General features: G+C 43.7%; 1 protein-coding gene and 1 long non-coding RNA gene across 2 annotated transcripts in view; both read left to right on the top strand.

Annotated features, from left to right (window-relative positions):
* The window catches only part of LOC118380674 (nectin-1-like), a 154,090-nt gene that overhangs the window by 17,083 nt on the left and 119,005 nt on the right, over nt 1-18,002 (top strand). The window lies entirely within an intron of this gene.
* On the top strand, nt 4,647-5,336 carry LOC127918125 (uncharacterized). The gene is made up of 3 exons (XR_008098975.1): nt 4,647-4,731; nt 4,996-5,127; nt 5,172-5,336. It is a non-coding gene; the product is annotated as an uncharacterized LOC127918125 (long non-coding RNA).

Raw genomic sequence — 18,002 nt, 5'->3', positions numbered from 1 at the left:
AACATCAGATGTGAGTGATGTCAATATTTACTGTGTATGTACTCCATGTTGGGTGTGTGAGTAGATAGAGGGTGTGTGTGTTGAAGCCTGGTAGTGCTGTGTGGTAAAGTCAATACCAGAACACAGCTGGAGGACACGTGCAGTAGAGGGGAGAGAACGGCTCCCTGAGATGGGGTGTGTGTGTGTGTGTGTGTGTGTGTGTGTGTGTGTGTGTGTGTGTGTGTGTGTGTGTGTGTGTGTGTGTGTGTGTGTGTGTGTGTGTGTGTGTGTGTGTGTGTGCGTGCGTGCGTGCGTGCGTGCGTGCGTGCGTGCGTGTGAGGAACATTGAGCATTACCTTTAAATCCCTTTGGAAATATGTGCTGTGGTTGTTGGTGATGCTTCAGCCCTGCTCTCTGAGCTGCCTAATACCACTAGATGACATTTCTGTCAAAAATCTAATGTCACATGCGCTGAATGAAACAGTTGTAGACTTTACCTTGAAATGCTTTACTTACAAACCCTTAATCAACAATGCAGTTTAAAGAAAATAAGAGTTCAGAAAACATTTAATACATTTTTTTTAAAGGTCAAACTATGAAAACGCATCAGTGAATCCAAATGCAGGGGTACCGGTACCGAGTCAATGTGTGGGGGTACGGGTTAGTAATGAGACTATATACAGGGGGTACAGGTTAGTAATGAGACTATATACAGGTGGGTACAGGTTAGTAATGAGACTATATACAGGGGGGTACAGGTTAGTAATGAGACTATATACAGGGGGGTACGGGTTAGTAATGAGACTATATACAGGGGGTATAGGTTAGTAATGAGACTATATACAGGGGTTATAGGTTAGTAATGAGACTATATACAGGGGGTACCGGTACCGAGTCAATGTGTGGGGGTACGGGTTAATAATGAGACTATATACAGGGGGGTACAGGTTAGTAATGAGACTATATACAGGGGGTACATGTTAGTAATGAGACTATATACAGGGGGATACAGGTTAGTAATGAGACTATATACAGGGGGATACAGGTTAGTAATGAGACTATATACAGGGGGTACCGGTACCGAGTCAATGTGTGGGGGTACGGGTTAGTAATGAGACTATATACAGGGGGTACAGGTTAGTAATGAGACTATATACAGGTGGGTACAGGTTAGTAATGAGACTATATACAGGGGGTACGGGTTAGTAATGAGACTATATACAGGGGGATACAGGTTAGTAATGAGACTATATACAGGGGTTACCGGTACCGAGTCAATGTGTGGGGGTACGGGTTAGTAATGAGACTATATACAGGGGTTACCAGTACCGAGTCAATGTGTGGGGGTACGGGTTAGTAATGAGACTATATACAGGGGGTACGGGTTAGTAATGAGACTATATACAGGGGGTACGGGTTATCAATGAGACTATATACAGGGGGGTACCGGTACCGAGTCAATGTGTGGGGGTACGGGTTAGTAATGAGACTATATACAGGGGGTACAGGTTAGTAATGAGACTATATACAGGGGTTACCGGTAGAGTCAATGTGTGGGGGTACGGGTTAGTAATGAGACTATATACAGGGGTTACCGGTACAGAGTCAATGTGTGGGGGTACGGGTTAGTAATGAGACTATATACAGGGGTACAGGTTAGTAATGAGACTATATACAGGGTTACAGGTTAGTAATGAGACTATACACAGGGGCTACCGGTACCGAGTCAATGTGTGGGGGTACGGGTTAGTAATGAGACTATATACAGGGGTACAGGTTAGTAATTAGACTATATACAGGGGGGTACAGGTTAGTAATGGGACTATATACAGGGGGGTACAGGTTAGTAATGAGACTATACACATGGGGGTACGGGTTAGTAATGAGACTATATACAGGGGGGTACAGGTTAGTAATGAGACTATATACAGGGGGGTACAGGTTAGTAATGAGACTATATACAGGGGGTACAGGTTAGTAATGAGACTATATACAGGGGGATACAGGTTAGTAATGAGACTATATACAGGGGGGTACAGGTTAGTAATGAGACTATACAAAGGGGGTAGAGGTTAGTAATGAGACTATATACAGGGGGTATAGGTTAGTAATGAGACTATACACAGGGGGTATAGGTTAGTAATGAGAATATACAAAGGGGGTAGAGGTTAGTAATGAGACTATATACAGGGGGTATAGGTTAATAATGAGACTATATACAGGGGGTATAGGTTAGTAATGAGACTATATACAGGGGGGTACAGGTTAGTAATGAGACTATATACAGGGGGTACGGGTTAGTAATGAGACTATATACAGGGGGGTACAGGTTAGTAACGAGACTATATACAGGGGGTAGAGGTTAGTAATGAGACTATATACAGGGGGTAGAGGTTAGTAATGAGACTATATACAGGGGGGTACAGGTTAGTAATGAGACTATATACAGGGGGTAGAGGTTAGTAATGAGACTATATACAGGGGGTACAGGTTAGTAATGAGACTATATACAGGGGGTACAGGTTAGTAATGAGACTATATACAGGGGGTACAGGTTAGTAATGAGACTATATACAGGGGGTTACAGGTTAGTAATGAGACTATACACAGGGGGTACAGGTTAGTAACGAGACTATATACAGGGGGTAGAGGTTAGTAATGAGACTATATACAGGGGGTAGAGGTTAGTAATGAGACTATATACAGGGGGTACAGGTTAGTAATGAGACTATATACAGGGGGTTACAGGTTAGTAATGAGACTATATACAGGGGTTACCGGTACCAGTCAATGTGTGGGGGGTACAGGTTAGTAATGAGACTATACACAGGGGGTACAGGTTAGTAATGAGACTATATACAGGGGGTACAGGTTAGTAACGAGACTATACAGGGGGCCGGTACCGAGTCAATGTGTGGGGGTACAGGTTAGTAATGAGACTATATACAGGGGGTTACAGGTTAGTAATGAGACTATATACAGGGGGTACCGGTACCGAGTCAATGTGTGGGGGTACAGGTTAGTCGAAGTAATTTAGGTAATTGGTACATGTAGGTAGGGGTAAAGTAGGGGTAAAATAGGGGTAAAGTAGGGGTAAAATAGGGGTAAAGTAGGGGTAAAGTAGGGGTAAAATGACTATGAAGAAATACCAAACAGTGAGTAGCAGCAGCAAACAACATTTTAAGTGAGAAATAGGCATCGGTCTGAAGCTGAAATAGGCATCGGTCTGAAGCTGAAATAGGCATCGTTCTGAAGCTGAAATAGGCATCGGTCTGAAGCTGAAATAGGCATCGGTCTGAAGCTGAAATAGGCATCGTTCTGAAGCTGAAATAGGCATCGGTCTGAAGCTGAAATAGGCATCGGTCTGAAGCTGAAATAGGCATCGTTCTGAAGCTGAAATAGGCATCGGTCTGAAGCTGAAATAGGCATCGGTCTGAAGCTGAAATAGGCATCGGTCTGAAGCTGAAATAGGCATCGGTCTGAAGCTGAAATAGGCATCGGTCTGAAGCTGAAATAGGCATCGGTCTGAAGCTGAAATAGGCATCGGTCTGAAGCTGAAATAGGCATCGGTCTGAAGCTGAAATAGGCATCGGTCTGAAGCTGAAATAGGCATCGGTCTGAAGCTGAAATAGGCATCGGTCTGAAGCTGAAATAGGCATCGGTCTGAAGCTGAAATAGGCATCGGTCTGAAGCTGAAATAGGCATCGGTCTGAAGCTGAAATAGGCATCGGTCTGAAGCTGAAATAGGCATCGGTCTGAAGCTGAAATAGGCATCGGTCTGAAGCTGAAATAGGCATCGGTCTGAAGCTGAAATAGAAAGGAAATTCACATGAGAACCATAATGCCTACTCCACCCATTATCTACTAAGGTTTTACAGCACCACAATGCCTACTCCACCAATGCTCTACCAAGGTTTTACAGCACCACAATGCCTACTCCACCCATGCTCTACCAAGGTTTTACAGCACCACAATGCCTACTCCACCCATGCTCTACTAAGGTTTTACAGCACCACAATGCCTACTCCACCCATGCTCTACTAAGGTTTTACAGCACCACAATGCCTACTCCACCCATGCTCTACCAAGGTTTTACAGCACCACAATGCCTAAATATGCTCACCAAGGTTTTACAGCACCAAATGCCTACTCCACCCATGCTCTACCAAGCTTTTAAGCACCATAATGCACTCCACCCATGCTCTACTAAGGTTTTACAGCACCACAATGCCTACTCCACCCATGCTCTACTAAGGTTTTACAGCACCACAATGCCTATTCCACCCATGCTCTAAAAGGTTTTACAGCACCACAATGCCTTCTCCACCCATGCTCTACTCGGTTTTAAGCACCAAATAGGCTACTCCACCCATGCTCTACTGAAATTTTAGGCACCACAATGCCTCTGAAGCTGAAAGGTTTTACAGCACCACAATGCCTACTCCACCCATGCTCTAAAGATTTTACAGCACCACAATGCCTACTCCACCCATGCTCTAAAGGTTTTACAGCACCACAATGCCTACTCCACCCATGCTCTAAAGGTTTTACAGCACCATAATGCCTGAAATGCTCTACCAAGGTTTTACAGCACCACAATGCCTACTCCACCCATGCTCTACCAAGGTTTTACAGCACCACAATGCCTGAAATGCTCTACTAAGGTTTTACAGCACCACAATGCCTATTCCACCCATGCTCTACCAAGGTTTTACAGCACCACAATGCCTACTCCACCCATGCTCTACCAAGGTTTTACAGCACCATAATGCCTACTCCACCCATGCTCTACCAAGGTTTTACAGCACCATAAGGCCTACTCCACCCATGCTCTACCAAGGTTTTACAGCACCATAAGGCCTACTCCACCCATGCTCTACCAAGGTTTTACAGCACCATAATGCCTACTCCACCCATGCTCTACCAAGGTTTTACAGCACCATAATGCCTACTCCACCCATGCTCTACCAAGGTTTTACAGCACCATAATGCCTACTCCACCCATGCTCCACCAAGGTTTTACAGCACCACAATGCCTACTCCACCCATGCTCTACCAAGGTTTTACAGCACCACAATGCCTACTCCACCCATGCTCTACCAAGGTTTTACAGCACCACAATGCCTACTCCACCCATTCTCTACTAAGGTTTAACAGCACCACAATGCCTACTCCACCCATTCTCTACTAAGGTTTAACAGCACCACAATGCCTACTCCACCCATGCTCTACCAAGGTTTTACAGCACCACAATGCCTACTCCACCCATTCTCTACTAAGGTTTAACAGCACCACAATGCCTACTCCACCCATGCTCTACCAAGGTTTTTCCAGCACACAGCTTTGACCTACTACAGTAGCCATGTTGGTCTATTGCACTTCAAACTATGTGAAGGCAGGTTGCTTAGGATTCAAACCTTCTCAAAGAGCCTCATTCACACTCGTAGAGGAGGTGCTCCCACACACTAATGTGATTGGTACCACATACAAGGTAAAGTATTGGATTCTTCACACACAACACTAATCCCATTCCGCTACATTTTCAATGTATTCACATGTTTTGTTATATGAAAACACTTAGCTTTCATACTTACAAGACCATCGTGCTTGATTGAGCTGTTTAGTCTTTTAGTAATGTGATTAAACCTGTATTTTAGCAATACATGCAACTGAGAAAACGTATATATTTCATAACATCATTTCATTTTTTGGTTAGTATGTACCCAGCATAACAACAGGTGTTGTTGTGTTGGACACAGTCTCTCATATAGATATACAGATATAGAGTTCTATAGAGCCTGTCTGTATTCCTGATTTCTGGGACCATTAGCATTACCTATTAATATGAACATAAGATCAGCTAACAGGCAAGTCAACGGTCCAGTACGACAGTGGTGTGTAGAACAGAACGCACAACTCGTTGGTCCTTGTTACAAATGGGCAGCAGACGATCACACCGGGTTCCACTCCTATCGGCTAAAACAAGAAGAAGTGGCTCCGGTGGGCACTCAATCACCAACAAAAACAATATTGCCCGGTTCGACGAATCCCGGGTTCCTGTTGTGTCATGCTGATGGTCAGGTCATTAGCAGCATGGCCCCATCCTGCCTGGTGTTAACAGTACAGGCTAGTGGCGGTGGTGTAATGGTGTGGGGAATGGTTTTTCCAAGCACACGTTAGGTCCCTTGGTACCAATTGAGCAACATGTCCATGCCCCGAAGAATGCAGGCTGTTCTGGAGGCGAAAGGCGGTCCGACCCGGTACTAGATAGGTGTACCTAAAAAACTTTGGCAGGTAGCCTCGGGGTTAGAACGTTGAGCCAGTAACCTGAATGTTGCTGGTTCTAATACCAGAGGTGAACAGTGAAACATCTGTCCATGTGCCCTTGAGGAAGGCCCTTAAAGGCCTCTAATTGCTCCAGTGGGTGTCTCAGGGAGAGTAGGGTTATGGTGACCCTGACCGTGACCCCACTCCCTGTGGGTGTCTCAGGGAGAGGAGGGATATGGTGACCCCACTCCCTGTGGGTGTCTCAGGGAGAGTAGGGTTATGATGACCCTGACCGTGACCCCACTCCCTGTGGGTGTCTCAGGGAGAGGAGGGATATGGTGACCCTGACCGTGACCCCACTCCCTCTGGGTGTCTCAGGGAGAGTAGGTATAGGTCCAGAATACACAGGGTTTCTCCCTCCCTATGTTGACTGATCCTGGTCCAGAATACACAGGGTTTCTCCCTCCCCATATTGACTGATACCTGATCCTGGTCCAGAATACACAGGGTTTCTCCCTCCCTATATTGACTGATCCTGGTCCAGAATACACAGGGTTTCTCCCTCCAATATTGACTGATCCTGGTCCAGAATACACAGGGTTTCTCCCTCCCCATATTGACTGATCCTGGTCCAGAATACACAGGGTTTCTCCCTCCCCATATTGACTGATCCTGGTCCAGAATACACAGGGTTTCTCCCTCCCCATATTGACTGATACCTGATCCTGGTCCAGAATACACAGGGTTTCTCCCTCCCTATATTGACTGATCCTGGTCCAGAATACACAGGGTTTCTCCCTCCAATATTGACTGATCCTGGTCCAGAATATACAGGGTTTCTCCCTCCTCATATTGACTGATCCTGGTCCAGAATACACAGGGTTTCTCCCTCCCCATATTGACTGATCCTGGTCCAGAATACACAGGGTTTCTCCCTCCCCATATTGACTGATCCTGGTCCATAATACACAGGGTTTCTCCCTCCAATATTGACTGATCCTGGTCCAGAATATACAGGGTTTCTCCCTCCTCATATTGACTGATCCTGGTCCAGAATACACGGGGTTTCTCCCTCCTCATATTGACTGATACCTGATCCTGGTCCAGAATACACAGGGTTTCTACCTCCCCATATTGACTGATACCTGATCCTGGTCCAGAATACACAGGGTTTCTCCCTCCAATATTGACTGATCCTGGTTCAGAATACACAGGGTTTCTCCCTCCCATATTGACTGATCCTGGTCCAGAATATACAGGGTCCTCCTCATATTGACTGATCCTGGTCCAGAATACACGGGGTTTCTCCCCTCTCATATTGACTGAGATCCTGGTCCAGAATACACAGGGTTTCTATCCCCATATTGACTGATACCTGATCCTGGTCCAGAATACACAGGGTTTCTCCCTCCAATATTGACTGACCAGAATACACAGGGTTTCTCCCTCCCATATTGACTGATCCTGGTCCAGAATACACAGGGTTTCTCCCTCCAATATTGACTGATCCTGGTCCAGAATACACAGGGTTTCTCCCTCCCCATATTGACTGATCCTGGTCCAGAATACACAGGGTTTCTCCCTCCTCATATTGACTGATACCTGATCCTGGTCCAGAATACACAGGGTTTCTCCCTCCTCATATTGACTGATACCTGATCCTGGTCCAGAATACACAGGGTTTCTCCCTCCTCATATTGACTGATCCTGGTCCAGAATACACGGGGTTTCTCCCTCCTCATATTGACTGATACCTGATCCTGGTCCAGAATACACAGGGTTTCTACCTCCCATATTGACATACCTGATCCTGGTCCAGAATACACAGGGTTTCTCCCATCATATTGACTGGTCCTGGTGAATACCCAGGTTTCTCCCTCCCATATTGACTGATCCTGGTCCAGAATGGGTTTCTCCCTCCAATATTGACTGTGTGGTCCAGAATACACAGGGTTTCTCCCTCCCCATATTGACTGATCCTGGTCCAGAATAGGGTTTCTCCTCCCCATATTGACTGTACCTGATCCTGGTCCAGAATACATGGGTTTCTCCCTCCTCATATTGACTGATCCTGGTGCAGAATACACAGGGTTTCTCCTCCCCATATTGACTGATACCTGATCCTGGTCCAGAATACACAGGGTCTCCCTCCCCATATTTACTGATCCTGGTCCAGAATACACAGGGTTTCTCCCTCCTCATATTGACTGATACCTGATCCTGGTCCAGAATATACAGGGTTTCTCCTCCAATATTGACCCTGGTCCAGAATACAGGGTTTCTCCCTCCCCATATTGACTGATCCTGGTCCAGAATACACAGGGTTTCCCCTCCTCATATTGACTGATACCTGATCCTGGTCCAGAATCTTTCTCCCTCCTCATATTGACTGATACCTGATCCTGGTCCAGAATACACAGGGTTTCTCCCTCCTCATATTGACTGATCCTGGTCCAGAATACACGGGGTTTCTCCCTCCTCATATTGACTGATACCTGATCCTGGTCCAGAATACACGGGGTTTCTACCTCCCCATATTGACTGATCCTGGTCCAGAATACACAGGGTTTCTCCCTCCCCATATTGACTGATCCTGGTTCAGAATACACAGGGTTTCTCCCTCCTCATATTGACTGATACCTGATCCTGGTCCAGAATAGGGTTTCTCCTCCTCATATTGACTGGTCCTGGTCCAGAATACCAGGGTTTCTCCCTCCCATATTGACTGATCCTGGTCCAGAATACACAGGGTTTCTCCCTCCCCATATTGACTGATCCTGGTCCAGAATACCAGGGTGACTGGTGTCCAGAATCACAGGGTTTCTCCCTCCTCATATTGAGATCCTGGTGCAGGGGTTTCTCCTCCCCATATTGACTGATCCTGGTCCAGAATACACAGGGTTTCTCCCTCCAATATTGACTGATCCTGGTCCAGAATACACAGGGTTTCTCCCTCCTCATATTGACTGATACCTGATCCTGGTCCAGAATACACAGGGTTTCTCCCTCCTCATATTGACTGATACCTGATCCTGGTCCAGAAGACACAGGGTTTCTCCATCCTCATATTGACTGATCCTGGTCCAGAATACACAGGGTTTCTCCCTCCCATATTGACTGATCCTGGTCCAGAATACACAGGGTTTCTCCTCCCCATATTGACTGATCCTGGTCCAGAAGCCACAGGGTTTCTCCCTCCTCATATTGACTGACCCTGATCCTGGTCCAGAAGCCACAGAGTTTCTCCATCCTCATATTGACTGATCCTGGTCCAGAATACACAGGGTTTCTCCCTCCAATATTGACTGATCCTGGTCCAGAATACACAGGGTTTCTCCCTCCCCATATTGACTGATCCTGGTCCAGAATACACAGGGTTTCTCCCTCCCCATATTGACTGATACCTGATCCTGGTCCAGAAGCCACAGAGTTTCTCCATCCTCATATTGACTGATCCTGGTCCAGAATACACAGAGTTTCTCCATCCTCATATTGACTGATCCTGGTCCAGAAGCCACAGAGTTTCTCCATCCTCATATTGACTGATCCTGGTCCAGAATACACAGGGTTTCTCCCTCCCCATATTGACTGATACCTGATCCTGGTCCAGAAGCCACAGAGTTTCTCCATCCTCATATTGACTGATCCTGGTCCAGAATACACAGGGTTTCTCCCTCCTCATATTGACTGATACCTGATCCTGGTCCAGAATACACAGGGTTTCTCCCTCCCCATATTGACTGATCCTGGTTCAGAATACACATGGTTTCTCCCTCCTCATATTGACTGATCCTGGTCCAGAAGACACAGGGTTTCTCTGCATCAAACTACTGAGGCTGCAGTCTGGCAACCTACCCAATTATAGTCTCTGCATCAAACTACTGGCAACATCATCTCCAGTCCATCTGTGGAAACAGGCAGAGTTCATCATTGACACGTGGAATGAAAAGGGTTTTTCTATGTCTGGACATTTGTGCTGTATGGTGTTGTTAGTAATCAGCTCATAGTGGGTGTGTTGAGTGCCAGGTCTCTCTGCATCTCATGAGAGATACACACACACAGTAACTGTTCTGTTACCAATGGCAGTTAGGGACAGGTGATATCTGAAACACAAACAGGCACTATGTTGAAGTTTGAACAGGTCAAACTAAACCTACCTAATTCTGTTCTCCTCATCGATGGCCTTTGGTGAGCAGACAAGAGGTGAGGCTGGAGGGGAGGTCTTTGCCAGAGCCTCATTGATGGGCTTAGTGTAGAGTGTATCAGTGTAGATCAGCACCTGGCCCTTCATCACAGATACTGGTCAGTCACACTGTTTCACAGTGGGGTTATCAAATGTATCATAATAATGAAATGGGTTTCCTTCTGTATTTGTACACATGATGAGTCTGTGGAATCTGTTGCCCTGACAGGTCAAGGTTGCTGGCCAGGTGCTTTCAACATGTGTCTGTCTGTTCTGTTCATATGAATGTTCACAGTGAGGTCATGTCTGCGTGATGCTGATGAGGGCCCTCTTGCTGGTCTTCTCTATGCTTCTCTATGGCTGTTTTGTTGAGTAATTGTCTGGCTGTTGAAAACATCCCCTAGAGTCTCACTGTAACAAATAATATCAGTCACATTCCATAATGGGATAATGTATGCATCCCAAATGACTCCCTAGTCCCTATGTAGAGGACAACTTTTGACTAGGGCCCATTGAGTAGTGCACTACACAGGGAGTAGGTTGCTGTTTCGGACACAAATATTGTATGTCATGCAAGTAATAATATCATATTTTGGCACATAACTGCCACTTTAACAGAGGCCATACATTGCCCCTGGTTTAACTGTCACTTTAAGAGAGGCCATACATTGCCCCTGGTTTAACTGTCACTTTAAGAGAGGCCATACATTACCCCTGGTTTAACTGTCACTTTAAGAGAGGCCATACATTGCCCCTGGTTTAACTGTCACTTTAAGAGAGGCCATACATTACCCCTGGTTTAACTGTCACTTTAAGAGAGGTCATACATTACCTCTGGTTTAACTGTCACTTTAAGAGAGGCCAAACATTGCCCCTGGTTTAACTGTCACTTTAAGAGAGGCCGAACATTGCCCCTGGTTTAACTGTCACTTTAAGAGAGGCCAAACATTGCCCCTGGTTTAACTGTCACTTTAAGAGAGGCCAAACATTGCCCCTGGTTTAACTGTCACTTTAAGAGAGGCCATACATTGCCCCTGGTTTAACTGTCACTTTAAGAGAGGCCAAACATTGCCCCTGGTTTAACTGTCACTTTAAGAGAGGCCAAACATTACCCCTGGTTTAACTGTCACTTTAAGAGAGGCCAAACATTACCCCTGGTTTAACTGTCACTTTAAGAGAGGCCATACATTACCCCTGGTTTAACTGTCACTTTAAGAGAGGCCATACATTGCCCCTGGTTTAACTGTCACTTTAAGAGAGGCCATACATTACCCCTGGTTTAACTGTCACTTTAAGAGAGGTCATACATTACCTCTGGTTTAACTGTCACTTTAAGAGAGGCCAAACATTGCCCCTGGTTTAACTGTCACTTTAAGAGAGGCCGAACATTGCCCCTGGTTTAACTGTCACTTTAAGAGAGGCCGAACATTGCCCCTGGTTTAACTGTCACTTTAAGAGAGGCCAAACATTGCCCCTGGTTTAACTGTCACTTTAAGAGAGGCCAAACATTACCCCTGGTTTAACTGTCACTTTAAGAGAGGCCATACATTACCCCTGGTTTAACTGTCACTTTAAGAGAGGTCATACATTACCCCTGGTTTAACTGTCACTTTAAGAGAGGCCATACATTACCCCTGGTTTAACTGTCACTTTAAGAGAGGTCATACATTACCCCTGGTTTAACTGTCACTTTAAGAGAGGTCATACATTACCCCTGGTTTAACTGTCACTTTAAGAGAGGTCATACATTACCCCTGGTTTAACTGTCACTTTAAGAGAGGCCATACATTACCCCTGGTTTAACTGTCACTTTAAGAGAGGCCATACATTGCCCCTGGTTTAACTGTCACTTTAAGAGAGGCCAAACATTACCCCTGGTTTAACTGTCACTGCCCCTGGTTTAACTGTCACTTTAAGAGAGGCCATACATTGCCCCTGGTTTAACTGTCACTTTAAGAGAGGTCATACATTACCTCTGGTTTAACTGTCACTTTAAGAGAGGTCATACATTACCCCTGGTTTAACTGTCACTTTAACAGAGGCCATACATTACCCCTGGTTTAACTGTCACTTTAAGAGAGTTCATACATTACCCCTGGTTTAACTGTCACTTTAAGAGAGGTCATACATTGCCCCTGGTTTAACTGTCACTTTAAGAGAGGCCATACATTACCCCTGGTTTAACTGTCACTTTAAGAGAGGCCATACATTGCCCCTGGTTTAACTGTCACTTTAAGAGAGGTCATACACTACCTCTGGTTTAACTGTCACTTTAAGAGAGGCCATACATTGCCCCTGGTTTAACTGTCACTTTAAGAGAGGTCATACATTACCCCTGGTTTAACTGTCACTTTAAGAGAGGTCATACATTACCCCTGGTTTAACTGTCACTTTAAGAGAGGCCATACATTACCCCTGGTTTAACTGTCACTTTAAGAGAGGCCATACATTACCCCTGGTTTAACTGTCACTTTAAGAGAGGTCATACATTACCCCTGGTTTAACTGTCACTTTAAGAGAGGTCATACATTACCCCTGGTTTAACTGTCACTTTAAGAGAGGTCATACATTACCCCTGGTTTAACTGTCACTTTAAGAGAGGCCAAACATTACCCCTGGTTTAACTGTCACTTTAAGAGAGGCATGTATGCATTGCCACCTGTATTGTTTATAATAAGAGTTTATGGAATCTATGCGTTTTCATAGTGAAGATACAGCTTTGATAATATTGACATAAAATATTGTTCCCTCTTTACGTCCTTCAGAGTCTGTCAGACTGGTACCTAATCCTATATGTAATCATTGACCAGCAGCATCCCAAATAGTACCCTGTTCTCTATATAGTGCACTCATCTTGATGTAAGCCCTATGGGCCCTGGTCAAAAGTAGTGCACTATAAAGGGAATCGGGTGCTTTGTGGGACACATGCCGTTTGGGTGTTTTGACTCTCGCCCACTTGTTTGGTTAGTGACAGTTGGACTTGTTTGGTTAGTGACAGTTGGCCTGCCTGCTATCTCCTATCTGGTTTAGGGTGATGTCATCCTGCCGTTTAGCCAGGTAAACCCAACACTGTTTATGTTTCGTAGCAGTACCGTAACGAGACGAGAGAGAGAGAGAGAGAGAGAGAGAGAGAGAGAGAGAGAGAGAGAGAGAGAGAGAGAGAGAGAGAGAGAGAGAGAGAGAGAGAGAGAGAGAGAGAGAGAGAGAGAGAGAGAGAGAGAGAGAGAGAGAGAGAGAGAGAGAGAGAGAGAGAGGGAGAGGTAGAGAGGGAGAGAGGGAGAGAGAGAGAGAGAGAGAGAGAGAGAGAGAGAGAGAGAGAGAGAGAATCAGCACATAGGAGGTCAAACACCTACAGCATTCCCTCCCCCTTAATCCCCCCTAGACACAACTACGGCAACATAACCAGCAACTCCTGCAGCTCTGTCGGATGCTGGGTATGTACATAGTCAATGGTAGGTTTCTAGGGGACTCCTGCGGTAGGTTAACCTATAGCTCATCTCTTGGCAGTAGTACTGTAGACTACTTTGTCACTGACCTCAACCCAGAGTCTCCTAGAAATGCTATAGATGGAAGGGAATGTAGTGTAGAAACCTACCAAAAAACTATTAGGCAACAACAAATCCAATCCCTTTTAGAAACTTCCTGGACAAAACATTCCACTGTAGTAGTGAAGGTGTAAACTTGGCAGTAGAAAACATAAACAGTATATTTAAATTCTCAGCTTCTGCTTTCAAGCAGACAACATAAGAAAATTAACAACAAGACAAATTGTTTGATGAATAAAGCAAAAACAAAGAAACCTGTCATAGAGACCCAGAAAACCTGAAGAAGCAACAGCACGTCAGATATAAGCTCAATGCAATGGAAGAATCCATAGAGTCTAACCACTTCTTGTGAAATTGGAAAATGCTAAACAAACAACAACATAAAGAGTTATCTATCCAAAACGGAGATGTATGGATAAACCACTTCTCTATAACAAAGGCAAACAGAAAAAAACACGTACAGTGGTTCTTCCTTTAACAGTTGTGTCATACTGCAGGACATATTGCAGCCTGCTGCAGAATTCTGTGGCACATTATTTCATTGTCAGCCATTGTTACCATTAATGCTAGTTGCTAGTTTGACCACCAGAGGGATTATTTGAGAAGCATTTGATAGTCTTCAATATTGGCTGTACTAGATCATTTAAAACATTTTTTTTTAAACATAGTATATGGGATTGATTTTAAGAAATGTACCTTCATTAATTTGATTAATATTATGATGTTTCTATTCCAAGAAAAATTCAACGCTATGAAAATTTGACGCTGTACAACGTGACCGGTTGGGAGTAGGCTACTAAGTGACTGTGAGCGAATCCTAACATTTCTACACCCTAATTGTAGTCTAACCAAACGGAGATTCAGTGAAAATTAAAATCTTATTGATTTCTCAAAACCAGTCCCAGCTATAGGAATATTTTGAAGATATATACACAATGCAGAGGACGAGAGGACTAGAATTAACCATCAATAGGGAATGATCCAGTAACATCTGTTTAAAATCTGTGGAATGTGGCTGGACTCTCGTGTGGCAACTTTTAATTTGTCTGTACATTGAGTCTGGAGCAGGATACTTGTTATATGGCCATTGGGCCAGTTGTACTGCAATGACTTCTGATTGGTCAACCCCAGGCTAGGGTGTGGAGGGGGGTTTTAATTGACATCCTGTTTCTTTGTTCTGTGAAGAATCACTGAGGACAGGGAAGACTGAACATCTACTTCTCAGCGTAACATCTCTGATTTGTCCATTTCAAATAAAGCTATTTTTCTACCCCTGATTTTCTTTGGGGAATAACATCAACTGCTAACACCATGGTTGTCTCAGAGCAGCGTGAAACAGTGCTGAAATAGTTGACCACACGCGGCTAGGCTATTGCTTAAAATCCTATCATAACAATTTGATGACTTTGAGTGTTCCTGTAAGTAACCATGTGTTCACTTCATTAGCCTACTTTATTCCAATATTTATGTCATTCAGTAATATTTATTCCCATAGTAATTTGTTATGGATCCATCCAGACGTGGTTAGAAAACAATGCATTTGGTGGACTCGAAAGATCCATTTGTTTTGTCCTATTGCTAAAAACTCCCGTACGGACTTCAGATAGGCGAAGGTTGAGAGCCGTGCATCCTCCGAAACACATCCCTGCCAAGCCACACTGCTTCTTGACACAATGCACGCTTAACCCTGAAGCCAGCCGCAGCAATGTGTTGGAGGAAACACCGTACACCTGACGACTGTGTCAGCGTGCATGCGCCCGGCTCGCCACAAGGAGTCACTACAGCACGATGGGACAAGGACATCTCGGCCAGCCAAACCTTCCCCTAACCCAGGCCAATTGTGCGTCGCCTCATGGGTCTCCCGGTCGCGGCCGGGCACAGGTATCGAACCAGCATCTGTAGCAGCACAGTTTGCACTGCAATGCAGTGTCAGACCGCTGCGTCACTTGGGAGGCCCCATCCAAAAAAAATGTTTAATGCTGATCAAAGTATCAAAATACTCAAATACTACTTAAGCAGGACTCTTAACGAATTGAAATGAAATGTAACTTGTATATTTTGACCACAGAAACAATGACAAAATATGGAAAAATAAATGATTAACGAAACGTTAATTATATAATGCAGCCCGTGTAATCATCTGCCAGAGAGTAGCCACAATAGGCCCGAGCCCCAAGTAATACATTTGGGCCAGATAACTCTCACCGGAATCGGCCCGGGCCCCAAGTAATACATTTGGGCCAGATAACTCTCACCGGAATCGGCCCGGGCCCCAAGTAATACATTTGGGCCAGATAACTCTCACCGGAATCGGCCCGGGCCCCAAGTAATACATTTGGGCCAGATAACTCTCACCGGAATCGGCCCGGGCCCCAAGTAATACATTTGGGCCAGATAACTCTCACCGGAATCGGCCCGAGCCCCAAGTAATACATTTGGGCCAGATAACTCTCACCGGAATCGGCCCGGGCCCCAAGTAATACATTTGGGCCAGATAACCCCGAGCTCAATCCCTGCATCCTAGCCATAAGTAATACTGCCGAAGGCGGCCCAGACTCAGGCCACATGACGTCAGCTGGAATCGGCCCAGATCCACTGGGCTAGCTGGGGGATGGACTCACTGATGTTTAAAGATGATGAGTTATCGTCAAAGGCAATCAACTTCGCTCTAATCACAGTCAGAAGACAGTTGAAGAAACTTGAGTGGACTTATGGAAAGGCTCTGTAACACATTTTATATGTAATTATTATTATTATAAAAAAATTATAAGAATCTGAACATTAATCATGTGTGTTCTCTTGTTTTGTACTGTTCTGTAGTTTCGAAACCCAATGACAAACAAAAACCTCAGGATCAGAGCTGGCGAGACATTCAATGACATCGTCAAGAGATGTGCTGTACCCTGTGTCAGAGAGGTGTTTTTGAGACCACATCGTGTCTATTGTCCTGCTAATAGCCGTTGTGAAAACATGTTTTCAAAAGGCCTCCAGGGCCGACAGAGAAGATCCTTCGTTTTTTGCCCCTTCCACTTGCCTCTTCTGTTTATTCCCATAGTAATTTGTTATGGCTTGCATTGCAAATGAGGCTATAAACTGGGTCAAGATGCCAGCTGAGTAAATACACATCTACATGGATTGTGACTCCATCTCGTTCCTCGCCCTCTTCAATGCTGCTTGACTCTTAACCAATGACGTGACTCTCCTCCAATAATTACATTTAGAGGATTGGAGGATTCTAAATTAATATCTAAGGGGCATTTGCATTAGGATCTGTGAGAATATATGAGAATATATAAGTTATAATGCATGGTTAATAATAATGATAATAATAATGATAATGATAAAAAATGATAAAAAAATAATAGTGATAATGATACAAATGATAATAATAAAAATGATAATAATAATGATAATAATAATGATACTAATGATAATAATAATAATTATAATAATAATGATACTAATGATAATAATAATAATTATAATAATAATGATACTAATGATAATAATAATAATAATAATGCTAATGATAATAATAATGATGATAATAATGATAATAATAATGATAATGATCAAAAAAATAATAGTGATAATGATACAAATGATAATAATAATGATACTAATGATAATAATAAAATAATAATGATAATAATAATGATACTAATGATAATAATAATAATAATAATAATGATAATAATAATGATAATGATAATAATACTAATGATAATAATGGTGTTAATGATAATAATACTAATAATAATGATGATAATGATAATGCTAATGATAATAATACTAATGATAATAATAATGATAATAATAATGCTAATGATAATAATGATGTTAATAAAACATTATAATATTAACCATACAAATAATAATGATAATGATGATAATGATAGTAATGATGGTCATAATATTCATACAAATAACAACAATAATTATAATAATATGAATAATATGAATAATAATGATAACAATAACGATAATAGTAATAATAACGATAATGATAATGCCAATAATGATAATGC

Source organism: Oncorhynchus keta, unplaced genomic scaffold, assembly GCF_023373465.1.
Source record: "Oncorhynchus keta strain PuntledgeMale-10-30-2019 unplaced genomic scaffold, Oket_V2 Un_contig_1320_pilon_pilon, whole genome shotgun sequence".
NCBI lineage: Eukaryota > Metazoa > Chordata > Actinopteri > Salmoniformes > Salmonidae > Oncorhynchus > Oncorhynchus keta.
Note: the sequence above shows the minus strand (reverse complement) of the source record. Positions and strands in the feature narration are given on the sequence as shown.